The 20749-nt window shown below is 52.6% G+C and overlaps 1 long non-coding RNA gene across 2 annotated transcripts in view; it reads right to left on the reverse strand.

Annotated features, from left to right (window-relative positions):
• LOC126249576 (uncharacterized) overlaps nt 1-20749 on the reverse strand; it is a 234259-nt gene that overhangs the window by 55497 nt on the left and 158013 nt on the right. The window contains exon 3 of one of the 2 annotated variants that reach the window (XR_007545616.1): nt 6100-6207. The exons of the other annotated variant lie outside the window; for it this stretch is intronic. This is a non-coding gene — a long non-coding RNA (uncharacterized LOC126249576). The remainder of the gene's footprint in view (nt 1-6099; nt 6208-20749) is intronic. 2 annotated transcript variants of the gene reach the window in all.

A 20749-nucleotide genomic window follows, 5' to 3' on the forward strand; every position in this document is an offset into this window, starting at 1 on the left:
GAAACGCGACGTGAAGAAGAAGTAGTATGAGGAATGGAACGTTCGGCAGCATTGATGATAACAGCCGTGAGGTATTCGACCTGACAGTCACAACTGGGAAAATCGTGGTCCGGAAAGGTCACCAGGGAGGAGTAAAGTCCCCAGTCAGCTTTCGGTATGTTCCAGCTCGAAGGACGTGGGGATGGGGTGTGGTGCAGTAGACGAACGACACAGGGGAAGTGGTCGCTCGAATAGGTGTCAGAAAGGACATACCACTCGAACCGACAGGCAAGAGTGGTAGAGCAGATCGAGAGGTCCAAGTGGGAGTAGGTATGAGTAGAGTCCGAGAGGAAAGTCGGGGCGCCAGTATTGAGGCAGACAAGATTGAGATGGTTGAAGACATTCGCCAAGAGTGAGCCTCTTTGACAGGATGCAGGAGAGCCCCAAAGGGGATGATGGGCATTGAAGTCGCCAAACAATAAAAACGGCGGGGGAAGCTGAACGATCAGGTGCATCATGTCAGCCTGACTAACAGAAGATGACGTAGTGTAGATGGTACGAACTGAAAAAGTAAAAGCAGAAAGAGTAATGCGGACAGCTATTGCTTGGAGGGGGGTGGTCAATGGGATGGGATGGTAATAGACGTCGTCCCGAATGAGCAACATGACCCCACCATGAGCTGGAATACCGTCCACAGGGGTGAGGTCAGACCGCTCAGAGGTATAGTGGGTAAAAGCAATACCGTCAGTTGGGTGCAACTTGGTTTCCTGGAGACCAAGGACGAGTGGACAGTGCAGGCGGAGGAGCAGTTGTAATTCCTCCCTATCACATCGAATACCTCTTATGTTCCAATGTTACAAAGCCATCGCTAGTCAAAAAGTTGAGGGAACGAGACAGGGGAAGAGCTGGTCACCTCGACGGCCGCGGAGGGCCAGGTTGTGAGGGAACAACGCTACAACCGACGGGAGGCGTATCCGGTTCCATCGACTCGCCACCAGCTGCGGCCGCTGTCCCTGGTTGTGTAGGAGGGGCAGCATCATTTGCCGACGAGAGGCCAGCTGAGCGCCTGGCAGCAAAGCGTCCCGGCGAAACTGAGGACGGCCGGGAGCAGCGACTCACGGATGGAGCGTCAGACGAAACGCTCCGGGGTGGAGAGGGGGATAGAGACTTCTTCTTGGAGGCCTTCTTGGAAGGCCGAGGAGGCACAGGGATGGTGGGCTGGACGCGAAGAAGGTCCTCACGCGCAGGGTCCGTTTTGGAACGCCGGACCTCGGAAGCTGGGGTCCGGAACGTTTCCCCGATGGACGCCTGAGAAGAGGATCGCTTCTCAGGTGGCGTGGGGGCAGGAGGAGGAAGGGTGGCCCCTGGGGCAGAGGGGGTGGGGGCCACGGGGGAGGAGGATTTGGAAGGGAGGGATTTGGGAGGCGGAGGCAGAGCCCCCTGATGGGCGGAGGAGGCGGAGTGGGGACAGGATAGGAGTGAGGATACCGCGGAAGGAGTGGACACAACTGAGGCAAACGGAGTGGTCAAGGGCACGGGATGGAGGCGGTCATACTTCTTCCTGGCCTCAGAATAAGAGAGCCGATACGAAGTTTTGATTTCTTGTATGTTCTTCTCCTTCTGATATGCGGGGCAGTCTGAGGATCTAGGAGAGTGGACGCCAGGAGAATTAACGCACCGAGGTGGTGGAGTGCATGTATGTTCCTCACGAAGAGGACGTCCACAATCACCACAAAGGGGCTCAGCCTCACACCGTGACGACATGTGCCCAAAGCGCAAACACCTAAAACAGCGCATAGGAGGCGGGACGTAAGGTCGCACATCACACCGGTAGCACATCACCTTTACCTTCTCCAGGAGAACGTCCCCCTCGAAGGCGAGGATAAAGGCCCCGGTGTCGATGCGACGGTCTTTGGGGCCGCGCTGGAGGCGCCTGACGAAATGCACGCCTCGCCTCTCCAGGTTGGCCCTGAGCTCATCAGATTGCAGCCGGACGTACCGATGAAAAATAACCCCCTGCATCCTATTCAGTGCCAGATGCGGGACAATAGACACTGGGATGTCCACTAGTCGGTCGTACGCCTGGAGCGCCGCTGACTGTGTGGCGTAGGTGGTCTTTGTAAGAACGGACCCCTGAATGCATTTTACTGAGTGCCTTGATTTCCCCGAAGATGTCCTCGATGTGCTGGACAAAGAACATGGGCTTGGAGGTGGCGAATGTCCCCCCCATTGGTTCGAGAACAGACCAAATAGCGGGGGAAGTACGTCGCCCCAAGCCGGCGGGCCTGTCCCTCCTCCGATGGAGTGGCCAAGGGGTAAAGGGCAGGAGAACCAGAACTAGAAACGGTACCTTTTCTTTTGAAAGACTCTGCCGCAGAGCGACCTGATACATGTTGACGTTTCATCTGCGAAACGTCCGTCCCGATACCACCCACTCCGACCAGGGGCTCTCCTCACGGGCGCCACCCAGCCGCAGCAAGGGCCACCTGGCAGGATGACCATTGCTGGGAGTCCTGATGCCCCAAGGAGACGGGCATCTACTCCTTGGCCGACGTGGGGAGGGTGCAGCTCAGGTATCGGCAGTACGATCCCTGTGTTGTCAGGGGGCTACAACCTAGAGGGTACATGACGACCCCACCACAACGGGCTGGCTACCGTGCTGGATTTCTGGTGCCATGGAAAGTCCATCATGATCGCTGGTGCAGATGTAGATGCACTATGGGCGTAACTTGTATAACCCATCAGGCGTTTAGGCCCAATTTGAGGAATAGTGGGTATGGTTACAACGCCGGTGTAATGCTGAGTGCCAAGGTCTTAGCGCACGTAGGACCAGTGGTACACCATGTAAGGTGTCCTTACCCAAAAGGCTCGTACTTCTGTAGAATTTTGAAAAATGGAGGTCAAACCCCAAGGGGGACCATCACATGGAAGGCCGAAACGGTTGAAACTCCTTTTAGTCGCCTCTTACGACAGGCAGGAATACCTCGGGCCTATTCTTACCCCGGACCCGCAGGGGGGACGTTATGGGCGACTGGAGGCTGGTCAAACAAAGCAGGCCGTAGCACAGGCCCTCCGTGTGCCACAAAGTGCGATCTCAACATTATGGCAACGAATCCAGCAGACAGGGAATGTGTCCAGGCGCTACAGTACGGAACGTCCACGGTGTACAACACCACAAGAAGACCGATCTCACCATCAGTGCCCAAAGAAGGCCACGGAGTACTGTAGGTAGCCTTGCTAGAGACCTTACCGCAGCCACTGGTACAGTTACCTCCAGACACACCGTCTACAGACGACTGAACAGACATGGTTTATTCGCCTAGAGACCTGCCAGGTCCATTCCATTGATCCCTGGTCACAGGAGAGCCCATAAAGCCTTGTGTAAAGAACACAGTACATGGTCATTGTTCACGGACAAGTCCAGGTATAGTCTTAACAGTGATTCTCGCCGGGTTTTCATCTGGCGTGAACCAGGAACGGGATACCAACCCCTTAATGTCCTTGAAAGGGACCTGTATGGAGGTCGTGGTTTGATGGTGTGGGGTGGGATTATGATTGGTGCACGTACACACCTGCATGTCTGACAGAAGAACTGTAACAGGTCTGGTGTATCGGGACGTCATTTTGCACTAGTATATCCGCCTTTTCAGGGGTGCAGTGGGTCACACCTTCCTCCTGATGAATGATAACGCACGGCCCCACCAAGCTGCCATCGTGGAGGAGTACCTTGAAACAGAAGGTATCAGGCGAATGGATTGGCATGCCTGTTTTCCAGACCTAAATCCCATCGAGCACTACTGGAATGCTCTATCGACCAGACGCTGCACGTCTTCAAACCCCTACGACACTTGAGGAGCTCAGACAGGTACTGGTCCAAGAATTGGAGGCTATACCCGAGCAGCTGCTCGACCACCTGATGCAGAGTATGCCAACCCGTTGTGTGGCCTGTGTACGTGTGCATGGTGATTGTATCCCATACTGATGTCGGGGTACATGCGCAGGAAACAGTGGCGTTTTGTAGCACATGTGTTTCGGAACGGTTTTCTCAACTTACCACCAATACCGTGGACTTACAGATCTGTGTCGTTTGTGTTCCCTACTTGCCTATGCTATTAGGGCCAGTTTCGTGTAGTGCCGCGTTGTGTGGCACCACATTCTGTAGTTATCCTTAATTTGTGAGCGTGAGTGTACAAACATGTATGGTTTACTTTGAACATTGAGATTTCGCAGTAAAGATATTTTGACAATGATCTCTAGATTAACTGACTAAACTGCATCTTAGTTTTCTTGTTTTTTCTTTTTCTGTAACAAATATACTCTTATGAACAGCAAAGCACTGGGCTCAGCATAAAAGTGTTTCCACACAGTAACAACTGAGGTTTTCAGAACCGCAGTTCCTCTTAACATCATCGCCCAGTGCACATAGTAACAGCGAATAGTGTTATTACAGAGCTGTGGATTACTGGATAGGTAGCCATGACTTTTCACATAAGCATGAAATATTTCTACACGCATTGTACTTTAACCCTTTAAGAATAATCATGGTATGGTAGTTTACTAAGCGTAATGTTATGGTTTACGTAACAGTGAAATGCGCATTATAGTTACCGTGTATGAAGAGCAATAGTAAATACTCTAACTTCAGATCCATTTTATTGCGGCGAAATGGTATTTTTTAGAGGCCTTTCACAATTTATATTAAAGGACAATTTCAAAAAAATTGTCAATAACGCTGCCTTCAATGTGAAAGGCGAAATGCTTCGGCAAAGGAAATTCTGTAATGCAGTGGGAACAAAGCTTTTCTATTTCTAAAAGGATTGTGTTTCAACCCTACCTCGCAGTACCAGTACCAGTGCCAGAGCCTAAAGGCAATTCGTAACATTAACTGCTAACAATGCAAATCCTGCAGCGCAGTCTTAACATCATTCCTATATGGCTGGATACCCATACGGTAGATAATTTTGCGTCTTCACTGGCTGACGTAGTCCAAGTTTAATTAAACCCACCCAGTACATCGAATACATCGCTGCTCGGCTATGGGACGATTGCGACAGCTGTACCCAGGTCTCAGTCCACGATCTACGATCTACGAAACGCCACGGACCAGCAGGTCGCTCGGCTCCAGGCTGTCCAAATCAGACCTCTTAAGCTTGTGCCGCACCTGCCGCGAGACTATCCAACAGAGCAAGCGTTGCATACTTACAGGAACACTTGAACGTGTCTCGAGCCTAGTTTTCTATAACAGAAGGCTCACAGAATGTTCTCATCCAGGCGCTGGAATCACTAGCGCATCACCACGCACTGCCCTAGCAGCTGCGTATTTAAAGTGAAGTCAAATGAGACAAAAGCACAGAAAACAAAGAACCAAATTGACGGCCATGCTTTAAGTGAAATAAAAAACGACCTGAAAATGAGTGGGACAACCGATAGGTTTACACTCCAGATAAAAAATAACTCTGGCTCTCTGGATTGGCTCGACAGGTAGGACAGTCAGTTTTACTCCTGATAAAGGTGGAGACAGCTGTCGAAAGTTGGACGATTTTGTTTCAAATGACCCCGCTTCAAAAACTAGCAGATTTTATTCGACGGAATGATTTACTTAAAACCCAGATAGCTTTAATTAGCTCGAGTACAAACTTATGGAAGAGTTTGTCCGTCTCAGACAAAGGATCTACCTTAAAACTACGATATACGTCCCTCCCAGTGCGGTAGGAATTTGTCGTCGCCTATTTGTATGGAACTGTTCCTCTAAGTTGCTCCACCAGTTCCGTGACACTGGATGAGCAGATGCTTCTTTGCGCCAGAAGGCAATAGGGAAAAGAATGACGGGACTTCACATGTTCATAGAAAAGCAAGTACAGGAAAGTTTACCTATGAAAGGAATGAATGCAACGCTGTCTCCAATCTGAATGGTTCGACTTTAGAGATATGAACAACTTTGTTGAACACTTAAAATTTTCCCTCCCACACGAAATTCACTGCTGGAGCTATGAAACATGTTATAAAGTAGATCCTGAATACTACGAGCAGTGTCTCTTGCGCTGTTAAACTTTTGGAAGGAGGGGTAATTATTTTCTTAACATTTATTCTTCGGTGGAAGAAAATTAGTCAGTGGCTCACCATTCGTCAGACGTAAGTGACCATGATGTCTTCCTGCGTAGATGGACACGACTTTGTCGAACCAATATGAGTTCCTATATATCAAGTCTCCTTCCTGGCAGACAACGCCTGAAACAGAAGAGATCTTACTAACGCACAGAATCAATAGGTTTCTTAGAGCAAGTTTCAAGAATTTGATTGTATATCAAGTGCTTCCTGTCGTGTATTTCTCTTTACGTATGAAATTCGACACGAGAATGATCAGGAACTTCCTTTTACGGGCAGAATTTCTCACATGTGTACACAGTACGTGACATCAGTTGGCTGCGCAAGGTTTACAGAGTTTACGAGAACATTTCACGAATATGTCTCCTATTATTGTTTTCGCTTTCCATTTCTCACAACGTATGGGGGAAGATTTTAGACGAACATATAACAGACAACACTAAACAGTCTACACAATTCCTCTTGCGACATATAGCTGTGTGTTAGGATTTATAAAGGTGAAGGGGAAAATACAATATTTACTTATTGCGGAAACAATGGGTTCCACAGAAATTCTTTTCCATGAAATACAATATTTGTTTTGTTTTAACGTGTCACAAAATAGAGTTCAAATTATAAACAATTTTCCGCTAACTTTGGAAATGCGTTGATCAAAATCTAAGGACATCTCTAAGCACCACCAGTAACCCTGGCCCCTCATTTTTCCATTTAACATTATGTAAATAAATCCGCTGTGGCTGATGGTAGAAAATCAGCAGTACTAGTGCTTTTACAGAAACGTGAGAGACAAGCATGCAGTTTATCCTCCACGCTCGTAATGTATACAGAGATGACGGGTTCTGCAGAAACTATGTTATATACGTATACAACTGAATGAGTTCTCTATGTAGAGTGTCAATTTTTTTATGCTGAAGCCTTCACACTGATCTTCAGCGTAGAGAACAATTTTGAAGTAGGAACTCCACAGATATAAAAATTTGACCCACAGAAGAAGATATAGGTGTCTAAACATGTCTGGGTCAATATGAAAATAAAAAGGTGTGATTTTCAAAACAACACAATTTTTAAAACACAATTTTTAAATCGCAAATATGGAAAACATCAAAAGGGGCTTGAAACCTTAGTAAAATGAGGATCTAAGAGTTTAACAAATATACTGTTAAAATATCAGATGGGGAGAAGGTAACAGCCTAAGCGAAAAATCATCTAAAAGGTAAAATTATGAAACTTACGCACAAATGAAGATTTACAACAAACTTTAATATCTTATCCGTTTGTAAGCACAGCATAGTGTCTTAAGAGGATTGCGACTAAACCAGTTAGCATCTACACAGAACGTGTAGAAGCGCAAGTTTGAAAACTTGTAAGCCGAATGTTGCTGAGACATTCAACCCGGCACCGCATCGATGCTGAGGCGGGTCTTCGCGGCGCAGGAGGTAGCCGTGGGTCGCCCAAGCGTGGCCAATGCTGAGCCTGCAGAGAACCAGATTCCCTGCGAGAGGCCCGAATGGAGAATTGACATTTGTAGTCTTCTTAATGGCATGCAGTTTGTTGAGCGTACTGAAACTGTGCCATTCCGTTTCACAAAGCTGAAAAACGTGGCGGCGTAAAAACGAACGCAGGTCAGCCATTGAAATTCCGATCTCCATAAGCTGTTTCCGTGTAGCCTGTTTGGCCAGCCTGTCGGTAAGTTCGTTGCCTGGAATTCCAACGTGACCTGGGATCCAGACAACCACCACTGAACGACTGGACTGTTCCAGGGCATAGATTGATTTTTTTTGTGTTTAAAGGCGCTCAACTACTGAGGTCATTAGCGCCCAGTCGGAATTGTTAGAGCGCATAGAATCTAGTAAAACTCAAGGGGACGGGGGGGGGGGGGGGGGGGGGGAGACACCAGAAAGTTCTTACAAAGATGCAGATAAAATAAGTAAAAGATGTCTTTGGACAAGCCAGTCAAAGTTATAAAACGAAGAACACGAGCAGCTGCTCGAGCGTCATCAGCTAAAATATCCGGTGAAGTAGATGGCAGGGACAGGACAACACGAGATTGACTAAAGCGGGGACACGACAATAAAACATGGCGCACTGTTAATGCCTGACCACAAGGGCACTGCGGGGCTGGGTCACCAGAGAGCAGGTAGCGGTGGCTAAACCGGCAATGCCCAATCCGCAACCTGGTCAGAAGGACCTCCTCGCGCCGAGATGGTCGGGAGGATGTTGTCCAAGCAGTTGGGAGCGGTTTTACTGCCCGGAGCTTGTTTCCTTGGAGGGATGACCAAGCATCCCACCACAACGACACAAGTCTCTTACAAACATCCCCACAAACGTCAGATGACGGGACACAATGGGAGGCTGGCCGAGGCAGGACTGCAGCCTTGGCTGCAGCATCCGCAGCCTCATTCCCAGGCACTCCTACATGTCCGGGAACCCACAGAAAGCTGACAGAACCACTATTATCAGCGAAAGAATGGAGGGACTGCTGTATCCGTTGAGCCAAGGGATGGACCGGATAGGGAGCTCCAAGGCTCTGAAGAGCACTGTGTGAGTCAGAGCAGAGTACATACGATGAATGGCGGTGGCGGCGGACATACTGAACGGCCTGATGGAGAGCAAAAAGCTCGGCCGTAAAGCTGGAACATTGGTCGAGGAGCCGGTATTTAAAGGTGGCGGCCCTGACGACAAAGGCACAGCCGACACCATCGTCAGTTTTGGAGCCATCGGTGAAAATAAAGGTGTGACCGGCAAGTCGCGCACGAAGTTCTACAAACCGTGAGCAATACACTGCAGCCGGAGTACCCTCCTTTGGGAGCGAGCTGAGGTCGAGAGAAATATGAACCGGAGCCTGGAGCCACGGTGGTGTCGGGCTCTCACCCTCTCTGAAGGTGGTAGAGAGGGCAAAATCCAATTGTCTAAGCAGGCGACGAAAGCGGACTCCAGGTGGCAGCAGGGCAGACACATACAACCCGTACTGACGGTCGAGAGAATCGGCGAACGAGGACTGATAAGAGGGGTGGTCGGGCATTGACAACAGCCGGCAGGCATACCGATACAGCAGTATGTCGCGCCGGTAGGTCAATGGTAATTCGGCAGCTTCAGCATAAACACTCTCGACGGGACTAGTGTAGAAATTTCCGGTCGCAAGACGTAACCCCCGATGGTGGATGGAGTTGAGACGGCGTAAGAGGGATGGCCGAGCAGATGAGTAGACGAGGCTCCCATAATCTAGCTTCGATCGGACTATGGACCGATACAAGCGAAGCAGGACAGTGCGATCCGCTCCCCAAGATGTACCACTAAGAACTGAGGACATTAAGGGAACGTGTAGAACGGCCAGCCAAATAAGAGACGTGTGGAAACCAACAAAGTTTCCTGTCCAGTGTGAGCCCTAGAAACTTAGTTGTTTCCACGAATGGGAGAACAACGGGACCGAGATGTAAGGATGGCCGAAGGAATGCTTTATATCGCCAAAAGTTGATTCAAACCGTCTTCTCTTCAGAGAACCGGAAGCCATTTGCCACGCTCCGTAAGTATAGGCTGTCCAGACAACGCTGAAGGCAGCGCTCCAGGAGGCATGTTCTCTGGGCACTGCAGTAGATCGCGAAGTCATCGACAAAGAGAGCCTGAGACATTAGGTGGAATGCAATCCATAATTGGATTGATGGCGATGGCAAAAAGGGCTACGCTCAAGACGGAGCCCTGAGGCACTCTGTTCTCCTGGAGGAAGAAGTCGGACAATACGGAACCCACACATACCGTAAACTTTCGATCTGTTAAAAAGGAATCAATAAAAAGGGGCAGGCGACCACGTAGACCCCACCTGTGCGTAGTGCGGAGGATACCTCCTCTCCAACAGGTATCATAAGCCTTCTCCAAATCGAAGAACACGGCGACTGTTTGGCGCTTTCGCAAAAAGTTGTTCATGATGAATGTCGACAAGGTCACAAGGTGGTCAACAGCGGAGCGGCGGAGTCGAAAGCCGCATTGAACATTGGTAAGTAGCCGTCGAGATTCAAGAATCCGGACTAACCGAGCATTAACCATGCGCTCCATCACCTTACAGACACAGCTTGTAAGAGAAATGGGGCGGTAACTAGAAGGAAGGTATCTATCCTTCCCAGGTTTGGGTATAGGAACAACGACGGCGTCACGCCAACGCATGGGGACCTGACCTTCGGTCCAGACGCGATTGTAGGTATGAAGAATGAAGCATTTGCCTGCCGGAGAAAGGTGGGCCAGCATCAGAACGTGAATGGCATCTGGCCCCGGAGCAGGGGACCGGGACAGTGCAAGTGCACGTTCGAGTTCCCGCATAGTAAAGGGGCATTGTAAGTTTCCAGATTCAGCGAGTGGAAGGAAGGTCGCCGAGCCCCTTCTGCCTCTTTCCTGGGAAGGAAGGCAGGATGGTAATGTGCGGAGCTTGAAACCTCCGCGAAAAAGCGGCTGAAGGCGTTGGAGACAGCCTCAGGATCGACAAGGACCTCATTACCTGCGGTCAGGCCAGGTACCGAGGAGTGGGCCTTAATGCCCGACAGCCGGCGCAGGCCACCCCATACGACAGAAGAGGGAGTAAAACTGTTAAAGGAGCTGGTGGAAGAGGCCCAACAAGCTTTTTTGCTGTCTTTGATGACTCTACAGCATTGCGCTCGGAGTAGTTTGTATCCAATACAATTCGCCAACGTAGGATGGCGGCGAAAGGTGCGTAAAGCACGTCGTCGAGCACGGATAGCGTCTCTACAAGCCTCATTCCACCAGGGGACGGAAACGCGACGTGAAGAAGAAGTAGTACCAGGAATGAAACGTTCGGCACCATTGATAACAGCCGTGAGGTATTCGACCTGACAGTCACAACTGAGAAAATCGTGGTCCGGAAAGGTCGCCAGGGAGGAGTAAAGTCCCCAGTCAGCTTTCGGTATGTTCCAGCTCGAAGGACGTGGGGATGGGGTGTGGTGCAGTAGACGAACGACACAGGGGAAGTGGTCGCTCGAATAGGTGTCAGAAAGGACATACCACTCGAACCGACGGGCAAGAGTGGTAGAGCAGATCGAGAGGTCCAAGTGGGAGTAGGTATGAGTAGAGTCCGAGAGGAAAGTCGGGGCGCCAGGATGCAGGAGAGCCCCAAAGGGGATGATGGGCATTGAAGTAGCCGAACAATATGAACGGCGGAGGAAGCTGAACAATCAGGTGCATCATGTCAGCCCGACTAACAGCAGAGGACGATGGAGTGTAGATGGTACAAACTGAAAAAGTAGAAGCAGAAAGAGTAATACGGACAGCTATTGCTTGGAGTGGGGTGGTCAATGGGATGGGATGGTAATAGACATCGTCCCGAACGAGCAACATGACCCCACCATGAGCTGGAATACCGTCCACAGGGGTGAGGTCAGACCGATCGGAGGTATAGTGGGTAAAAGCAATACGGTCAGTTGGGCTCAACTTGGTTTCCTGGAGACCAAGGACGAGTGGACAGTGCAGGCGGAGGAGCAGTTTTAATTCCTCCAGATTACATCGAATACCTCTTGTGTTCCATTGTAACAAAGCCATCGCAGTCAGAAAAAAGGGGGAACGAAACGAGTGAAGAGCTTGTCACCTCGACGGCCGCGGAGGGCCAGGTTTCGAGGGAACAACGCTACAACCGGCGGGAGGCGGATCCTGTTCCATCGAGTCGCCGCCAGCTGCGGCCGCTTTCCCGTGTTGCGTAGGAGGGGCAGCATCATTCGCCGACGAGAGGCCAGCTGAGCACCTGGCAGCAGAGCACCCGGCGAAACTGAGGACGGCTGGGAGCAGCGACTCACGGATGGAGCATCAGACGAAACGCGCCGGGGTGGAGAGGGGGATAAAGACTTCTTTTTGGAGGCCTTCTGGGAAGTCCGATGATGCACGGGGATGGTGGGCTGGACCCGAAGAAGGTCCTCACGCACGGGCTCAGTTTTGGAAGCCGGGGTCCGGAAACGTTTCGGGCGAGGGCGAGGGCGAGGGCGAGGGCGAGGGCGAGGGCGAGGGCGAGGGCGAGGGCGAGGGCGAGGGCGAGGGCGAGGGCGAGGGCGAGGGCGAGGGCGAGGGCGAGGGCGAGGGCGAGGGCGAGGGCGAGGGCGAGGGCGAGGGCGAGGGCGAGGGCGAGGGCGAGGGCGAGGGCGAGGGCGAGGGCGAGGGCGAGGGCGAGGGCGAGGGCGAGGGCGAGGGCGAGGGCGAGGGCGAGGGCGAGGGCGAGGGCGAGGGCGAGGGCGAGGGCGAGGGCGAGGGCGAGGGCGAGGGCGAGGGCGAGGGCGAGGGCGAGGGCGAGGGCGAGGGCGAGGGCGAGGGCGAGGGCGAGGGCGAGGGCGAGGGCGAGGGCGAGGGCGAGGGCGAGGGCGAGGGCGAGGGCGAGGGCGAGGGCGAGGGCGAGGGCGAGGGCGAGGGCGAGGGCGAGGGCGAGGGCGAGGGCGAGGGCGAGGGCGAGGGCGAGGGCGAGGGCGAGGGCGAGGGCGAGGGCGAGGGCGAGGGCGAGGGCGAGGGCGAGGGCGAGGGCGAGGGCGAGGGCGAGGGCGAGGGCGAGGGCGAGGGCGAGGGCGAGGGCGAGGGCGAGGGCGAGGGCGAGGGCGAGGGCGAGGGCGAGGGCGAGGGCGAGGGCGAGGGCGAGGGCGAGGGCGAGGGCGAGGGCGAGGGCGAGGGCGAGGGCGAGGGCGAGGGCGAGGGCGAGGGCGAGGGCGAGGGCGAGGGCGAGGGCGAGGGCGAGGGCGAGGGCGAGGGCGAGGGCGAGGGCGAGGGCGAGGGCGAGGGCGAGGGCGAGGGCGAGGGCGAGGGCGAGGGCGAGGGCGAGGGCGAGGGCGAGGGCGAGGGCGAGGGCGAGGGCGAGGGCGAGGGCGAGGGCGAGGGCGAGGGCGAGGGCGAGGGCGAGGGCGAGGGCGAGGGCGAGGGCGAGGGCGAGGGCGAGGGCGAGGGCGAGGGCGAGGGCGAGGGCGAGGGCGAGGGCGAGGGCGAGGGCGAGGGCGAGGGCGAGGGCGAGGGCGAGGGCGAGGGCGAGGGCGAGGGCGAGGGCGAGGGCGAGGGCGAGGGCGAGGGCGAGGGCGAGGGCGAGGGCGAGGGCGAGGGCGAGGGCGAGGGCGAGGGCGAGGGCGAGGGCGAGGGCGAGGGCGAGGGCGAGGGCGAGGGCGAGGGCGAGGGCGAGGGCGAGGGCGAGGGCGAGGGCGAGGGCGAGGGCGAGGGCGAGGGCGAGGGCGAGGGCGAGGGCGAGGGCGAGGGCGAGGGCGAGGGCGAGGGCGAGGGCGAGGGCGAGGGCGAGGGCGAGGGCGAGGGCGAGGGCGAGGGCGAGGGCGAGGGCGAGGGCGAGGGCGAGGGCGAGGGCGAGGGCGAGGGCGAGGGCGAGGGCGAGGGCGAGGGCGAGGGCGAGGGCGAGGGCGAGGGCGAGGGCGAGGGCGAGGGCGAGGGCGAGGGCGAGGGCGAGGGCGAGGGCGAGGGCGAGGGCGAGGGCGAGGGCGAGGGCGAGGGCGAGGGCGAGGGCGAGGGCGAGGGCGAGGGCGAGGGCGAGGGCGAGGGCGAGGGCGAGGGCGAGGGCGAGGGCGAGGGCGAGGGCGAGGGCGAGGGCGAGGGCGAGGGCGAGGGCGAGGGCGAGGGCGAGGGCGAGGGCGAGGGCGAGGGCGAGGGCGAGGATATGATGTCGCGAAGTCGCGTCGTATGCTTTATGTAAGTCAAAAACCACGGCAATCAGGTGTTGCCGTCAGGAAAAGGTTGTTCAGATGGACACAAGATGATCATTGGTAGAGCGGCCCTGGCGGAAGCCGCCCTGACATGGAGCCCGAAAGTCACTTGACTCCAGCACCCAACCCAACCACCGACATACCATACATTCCAGCAGCTTACAAAGAACGTTGGTGAGGCTGATGAGCCGATAGCTATCTACATCAAACGGGTTTTTACCGGGTTTGAGCACCGTAATGATGGCGCTGTCCCGCCATTGCGATGGAAAGACGCCATCGCACCAGATCCGGTTGAATATATCGCTTGTACTCTGAAGAGAGATTTTTTTATCTGGCTGTGGATGTGTTCAGGCCCAGGTGCTGTGTCGGGGCAATGTTCAAGGGCGCTGAGGAGCTCCCACTCTGTAAATGGGGCGTTATAGGATTCACTGCAGCGTGTAGTTAATGAGAGGACGTTCTGCTCCAGCCGCCGTTTGAGTTTGAGAAAGGCTGGAGGATGATTCGACACAGAGGCTCCGGCAAAGCGCTCGGCAAAGCCGTTTGCGTCGGTACATAACTCGCCATATATGGTAACACCAAGGACAGCTGTTGGGGCCTGGTACCTGAAAAGATGTTTCATCTTTCCCTAACCTTGGGAAAGTGAAGTGTGTACCCAATATTGGAGACTTCTCTCTCCCAACACGCCTCCTTCCGTTGTTTGATAAGGTAGCGAGCGCGGGCATGGAGCCGTTTAAAGGCTATGAGGTGCGCCAGGGAAGGGTGCCGCTTACGCCGCTGTAGAGCTCACCGACGCTCCTTAATTGCTTCAGCGACTTTCGGCTACCACCAAGGGACTACCTTACGCCTCGAGCAGCCTAAAGAGCGAGGGATCGCGTTTTCTGCCGCAGAAACAATTGTACTGGTCACCTGCTCAACTATCACATCGATGCTACAGTGTGGGGGAGATTCAGCGGTGACAGCAGAGGTGAAAGTTCCCCAGTCCACCTTGTTCAAAGCCCATCTGCGCAGGCGTTCGTGTGGCTGACGCTGGGGCAGTGACAGGAAGATGGAGACGTGGTCACTACCACACAGGTCGTCATCTGCCCTCCATTGGATAGATGAGAAGTCCTGATCTGCAAATTGATAAATGAATGGCCCAGTAACTACCATGAGCCACACTGACATGTGTGGCATGCCCAGTATTTAAGAGGCAGAGGTCGAATTGCGACAGTAAAATTTCGACATTTCTGCCTCGGCCAGTAAGCATGGTACAACCCCACAAGGGGTTATGGGCATTATAATCTCCCAGGAGTAGGAAAGGTTTAGGGAGTTGATCAATCAGTGCAGCTAATACATTCAGGGGCACTGCACCATCTGGAGGAAGATATACATTGCAGACAGACATTTCCTGCGTCGTCCTTATCCTGACAGCCACAGCTTCAAGAGGGGTTTGAAGGGGCACATGTTCACAACAGACCGAGTTTAGGACAAACACAAACTCCACCTGACACAGATGGCAGAGGTCCGCATTGCCGCGAACCAGTTTTCCTGGAGGGCAATGCAGATAGTAGGTGTAAAGCTTAACAGTTGCCGCAGCTCAGCCAGGCGGTGGAAAAAACCGCCGCAATTCCATTGGAGGATGACATCGTGAGACTGGGAAGGCATGCAACATTCAATGAGGCAGTTTAGGCAACAGAGGGAAATGCCCCACCATCAAATGAGCAGGTGTAGTCTTCCAGCTCTGAGAGGTGACTTGGGTTGGCGGAGCTGATGGTGCCAGAACTGTTGTAGTGGCGGCGTAAGACTATGTCATACACACAGGATGCAGGCGTTCAAATTCTCTCAGCCTCAGTGGAGGTCAGTCGGTCCAGGGTCTTACTCCATGATTTTCCTTTCTTTCTGGAGAATCCTGCAGTCTGGCGAACAAGGCGAATGGTGCTCTCCGCAGTTGTCACAGACGGGAGGCGGGGCACATGTAGTATTGGGATGTGATGGGTGTCCACAGTCTTGGCATGTGACGCTGGAAGTACAGCGGGAAGACATATGGCCGAACTTGCAGCACTTTAAGCACCATATCGGGAGAGGGCCATAGGGCTTTACATCACACCAGTAGACCATGACGTTGACCTCAGGCAATGTATCACCCTCAAAGGCCAAGATGAAAGCACTGGTGGCAACCTGATTATCCTTCAGACCCTGGTGGAAACGCCGGACGAAATGTACAACTCGCTGCTCTAAATTGGTGCACATATCATTAGACTGCAAAAGGAGTTCTCTATGAAATATGATACCCTGGACCACATTTAAGCTCTTATGGGGGCGTGATGGTTACAGAAGCATCCTCCAGCTTGCCGCAAGCGAGTAACTCCCGTGACTGGGCAGAGGATGCTGTTTTGTTCAAGACTGACCCATATCTCAGTTTGGATAAGCCCTCCACCTCCTTGAACTTGTCCTCTAAATGCTCAACAAGAAACTGTTGCTGCATCATCATGAAAGATTCCCCATCAGCACTAACACACAAGGTACCGTGGTGAGTAAGATCCGCTGCCATCCTTAGCCTGATGTTCGTCCCATGGTGTGGCCAGGGAGGGGGGAAGAATTTGGGGTCGCACTTCTGTGCATTGAATTGAGCTCTTGATCGCTTCGAGACTGCTGGTATTTCACCTCCAGCAAGAGATGATTGACTACGCTTCATCGCGTGTCATCCGCCCTGATGCCACCTACTCCGACCAGAGGCCCTCCCCACGGGCGCCACCGAGCCGCAGCAAAGGCCACCTGGCAGGATGGCCTTTGCGGGAGTCCCGATGCCCCAGGGCGATGGGTATCTACCCCTTCGCATACGTGGGGTGTTAACGGTGCTCCCATCAGCAGAGCAATCACTGTGTGGTCAGGGAGCTACAACAGAGTACATGGCGGCCCCACCACAACGAGCTGTGGTACCATGCTGGATATCAGGTGCAATCAAGGGAAGTCTAGTATCATAGTCAGCGTAGAAAACTATACCGCACAGTTGATGGAGAAATACGCACCTAGATGGGTGACCTCGCCCAACAGTTGGAGAATGAGCAGAACTGCTGATCCACGTCTATGAACCATGTGATAGGTCTCAGCGCATGATTGACACTACGCACAATGTAAGGCGCTCTTCCCCAAATGGCTCTTCAGGAAAATTTTGAAAATGGAGGTCAAACCCTACAGGGGACCATCACAAAGGCCGAAACGTGTTAGACCCCTTTAGACGCGCCTTACTACAGGCAGGAATACCTAGGATCTATTCAAACCCCCGGACCTGCAGGGTGATCTACGTATACAGGGTGGCATTGGTAAATAGACACGAAAATTTTAAGGGCTACTAAGGGATACAGCACGTCAAGCAGCATCAGAAGTGCTAATACTGTGTGAGAACATCTTATAGCCAGCGCGCAAAAGCAGTCTAAAGAAAACAGAACCTAAAATGAACCGCGAAGATCCATGAAATCTTCGTATCTAATTGATAAGTTTAAAATGAAAATAGAGAAAGGACAGTGATGTACCAAGGAAAAGTGGAATCTCTAGTCCGTATATAACAATATGGAAAGGATTATGAACATGGTTTTTAATACAGACTTGCTGAAGGTCTGTCACATCAAGATTTCTCAGCCAGCATGCAGAAAAATCTGTTCTCTCAAAGCCAACTTACATCACACTATTTGCTTGCGAAGTTCGATACTATTTTACCTGGTTGAAGGCATACATCTTAGTCTAGGTGTAACAGTAATGCATTTTAATACTGATACTGTGTGGCTTTGTCTTACCTTTGTGTTGCTATAAATCTGCCACTTCGTAAAATAGTTTGCTTTGCACTTAAAAGTCTAGCCCTGCAATGCTTGTCTCCAATTTACTGGGCATTACATATACTGATCGCTCCGTGAAAAGCTAGTGTGGACAAACTCTGTAGTGCGCAAAATTACAAGTTATTCTGGAAATTTGCGTACATTCGACATTCTTCCCACAGGTTCTACGTGACGTGATCCACACGGATGTAGGAAACGTGAAGAATTTGTATTTTCTTTATGTACGGAATAGTTAAAAATCTTAGACCAACCATTTATAACAGTCTGAGCCAACCACCTAAAGCCACCCTTAACTAAATATAACAGAAAAGAGTGATTATATACAGGTGTGGCTTTAGTTACGTAATGGACAGCGTGAGGAATTTCCTGATCTGCACAAGTAATTAACGTTTACAGCTGCCTTATTTGGACCCAGTCTTTTTAATCGAATTATGCAATTTTTCTGTGGGATTGTAAAAAGCCCTCGAAGAGGACATGAACGACGTGACGTGTAGAATTCAATGAAATAGCGACAAGATACTCTGCCTCAACCCACGGTCCCGCCGTGGCGCGAAGAGGTGCTGTTCTATTCCGAATTAAAGAAAATGTGTCAGGTAGACGATTATTTTACAGGTACGCTTGAAGCCCTTTAATACACTGAGTGGACCGTCATAAAGATAAAGTTAAGAATAGGGATGAACAGTACCACGCCAACAGAAGTGCATCACACGATTCGGCGGCTGAAAACTGGAAGCCGTGGGCTAGAGCCCATGACTCCGCCTTAGGGACGGCTCCCTGTGGCCGTCGCTCAGCAACACCAGCACTGTTGGTGCAGTACATAATGCATAAGTCGTCTGCATACAGAGGGTGAGACAGACGACCCTACAGGAGCTGCTAAACCATTAATGGCCACTAAAAATAGTGACAATATGGAGCCCTTTGGGACCCCATTCTCCTGGATATGGGGTGAACAATGGTAAGCACTAACTTCGACACGAGAAGTACGGAGCGACAGGAAATTCTGGATAAAAATCGGGAGCGGGCCTCTGAGACCAAACCAATATAATGTGGCAAGGATATGGTGTCGCCAGGTCCTGTCATTCGTTTTGCGTATGATCGAAGAAGACGGCAACAAGGTTTTGCCATCTGGAAAAGCCTTTTCGGATGGCAGACTCGAGGACACAAGTGGTAGAGCGACCCTAACAGAAGCTGCCCTGACATGCAGCCAGTAGGCAATGTCACTAGGACCGAACCCAACCGCCAACACCATACACTCCAGCGGCTTACAGAGGACGTTGGTGAGGCTGATGGGCCTATAGCTATCCACATCATGTGGGTTTTTACCGGGTTTGAGCACCAGAACTATGGTGCTCTCCCGCCATTGCGGCGGAAACTGCCAAATAACTACCATGAGCCACCCTTAAATGCGTGGCGGCTCCAATATTTGAGAGGCAGAGGTCGAACTGAGTAAAGTTTAGACCCCTCTGGACACTGGCAGTAAGCATGGTGTCATCCCACAAGAGGTTATGGGCATTAGAATATCTCAAAATTAGGAAAGGTTTATGGAGTTGATCAATCAGTGCAGCTAATACCTTCAGGGCTACTGCACCATCTGGATGGTTGGCTGATTGGGGTTGAAGGGACCACACAGCAAGGTCGTCAGTCCCTTGTTTCAAATACGGTCCATTGAGACAGATTGACGTATCAGAGAAGTAAAAACTGTAAAAGATAAGGGGCTAAAACTCGTTTAAGTGCAGTCATGTTGTCAATGGTGAAAACAAAATGAAGGAAGTCCGCAAGTGAACAATCCTGATTCTATGCTAGAGGCAGGAAATATCCCACCTCTGATGCAGTACAGGCAAGACCACCTGCTATTCAAAAGTGCTCAACGGCTAGAATGTAGAAACGCGTATTGTAAAAGGAGACTAACCAATTCTAAAAAGTGATATTCTTTTGTGGTTTTAGGGCGCACAACTTCAATGGTCATTAGCGCCCAGACTACGTTAGGAATGCACCGCGAGGCACAAGTTTAAAACAGCAACTAAAAGGGAAAACACGATAAAAGACAGACTGACAGGCATAGGATTAAAAAAAACAGCATAATCAAATGTCCTTAGAGAGGTTTGTCAAGTTGATAAAACGAAGAACGCGAGCAGCTGCTCGTGGGTCATCCGCTAAAATGGCATCTAGAGTACATGGCAGGCCAAGATCAAGACGCAGTGTGTTAAAATCCGGACAGGACGTTAAAATGTGGCGGATCGTCAGCAATTGCCCACATGGGCAGAACGGCGCCGGCGCAGCCGTCAGCAGATGGCGATGGCAGAACCGGCAGTGTCCAATTCGTAACCGGGCCAAAACTACCTCCTCCCGCCGTGAAGGGCGTGAGGAGGACGTCCAAGCCGCGGGAAGAGGTTTCAAGGCCCGAAGCTTGTTGTCCGTAAGTGCAGCCCAATCGGCATGCCACAGCGATAAAATGCGCCGACAAATGACCCTGCTACAATCTGACGAAGGGACACCACAAGAAGCTGTCCGAGGCTGGAGGACCGCAGCCTTGGCCGCGTCATCTGCAGCTTCGTTCCCAGGGATACCGACATGGCCAGGAACCCACATAAAACTAACCGGAGAACCGTCGTCCGCCAGCTGCTGAAGAGAGCGTTGGATCTGGTGCACGAAAGGGTGAACCGGATACGGATCACTGAGGCTCTGGATGGCGCTCCGGGAATCGGAGCAGATGACATAAGCAGAATGTCGGTGGCGGCAGATGTAAAGAACAGCCTGGTAGAGGGCAAAGAGCTCAGCTGTGAAGACCGAACAATGGCCATGGAGCCGGTATTTGAAACTTTGTGCCCCGACAATAAAAGAACACCCGACCCCGTCATTGGTCTGAGAGCCATCTGTATAAATGAAGGTCATATTAATGAACTTCAAACGAAGTTCGACAAAACGGGAGCGGTATACCGAACCGGGGGTAACCTTCTTTGGGAGCGAGCTGAGGTCAAGGTGAACGCGAACCTGAGCCTGGAGCCAAGGTGGCGTGTGGCTCTCGCCCACTCGAAAGGTTGCAGGGAGTGAAAAATCAAGGTGTTGAAGGAGGCGACGAAAGCGAACTCCAGGCGGTAGCAGGGCAGAGACATACAACCCGTATTGACTGTCGAGAGAGTCGTCAAAAAAGGAACGGTAAGACGGGTGGTCGGGCATTGA

The sequence above is a fragment of the Schistocerca nitens genome, chromosome 3 (genome assembly GCF_023898315.1).
Source record: "Schistocerca nitens isolate TAMUIC-IGC-003100 chromosome 3, iqSchNite1.1, whole genome shotgun sequence".
Lineage (NCBI taxonomy): Eukaryota > Metazoa > Arthropoda > Insecta > Orthoptera > Acrididae > Schistocerca > Schistocerca nitens.